Genomic DNA, 1,112 nt, shown 5'->3' on the forward strand with positions numbered 1-1,112 from the left:
AAATATTTATTCACAAATCTTCATAAATGTCCACTATCACTCAAAAAATTCACTTGTCACTCGTTCACTTTTATTATTTTCCCACTGTTACTTTTTCAAATTTTAAATAATCATCATCAATAAAAATAAAATAGAAGCAATTGCAAGTAAATTTAAATTCACTCAAATTAAATCTGTAGCCGGTTAAATTTTTTAAAGATCTCTTAGTTTACTGACGAGTAAATGGCACAAGACTTGGACAAAAAATCTAAAAGACAAGACAAGACTTGAATTATTCTGAGGATAAGAGTACAGTGCAATGTACCACCGTGCAGTGTCTTCAAGTACGCGCAACTGGTGGCATGTACACCTACATATGACTCTCTTAACTCCCTAGCCTCCCTCTTATTCCCCACCCCAAGAATATTTTCACCCTCAATCGGAAAAAGGGAGGAGACTACTCTTGAGTTAGTACTTGGTTTTAGTCGTAGTTGTAGTCGCGGTTGTCGTCCTGTTGGTAGTTACTGATGTTGTCCCTTTCACATCTAGTATAATGAAAGAGTATATACCAGCACAGAGAGTTGTTACAGGGTCGAATGCACTATACACAACATCTCGAAAGATTCACATGTGTGCATGTGTGCTGGTAGGAGGAGTGGGAGCTCAGACACGCGACAGTTTATATAGTGGGGGAATAGATGTGTAAGTAGTGGGGTTTGTTTCCCCTTGTTCCTCTCATTCGTAACCGCCCTCTTATACTCAACACTTTTAAACTTCCTTCACACAACTATTTTTTGTTTATTTACTTATTTCCCTTTACTTGCTATTTTTTTTTATTATTTTTTTTTTTACACTCCCATTTGTCACTCCAAGATCGTGAGAGTCTGCTCCACCCTTCTTTTAACTTAATCAATGTCTCCTTTAGTTTTAAATTATACTATCACCATTTAATTATATTGATTAATCATTACCAAGTATTTTAAAACTACTTCTCGCGGTATATTATTTATTGTTATTAAAAAATTTTTCTTTTCTTTTATTTAATAAAATGCTCGGGAACGTGAAATTTAAAATCGGGCACAACCTACTCTACGTCTGCATACTAGAGGAATGAGAAAAACCCGAGTTTAATT

The sequence above is a fragment of the Microplitis demolitor genome, chromosome 6 (assembly GCF_026212275.2).
Source record: "Microplitis demolitor isolate Queensland-Clemson2020A chromosome 6, iyMicDemo2.1a, whole genome shotgun sequence".
NCBI classification, from domain to species: domain Eukaryota; kingdom Metazoa; phylum Arthropoda; class Insecta; order Hymenoptera; family Braconidae; genus Microplitis; species Microplitis demolitor.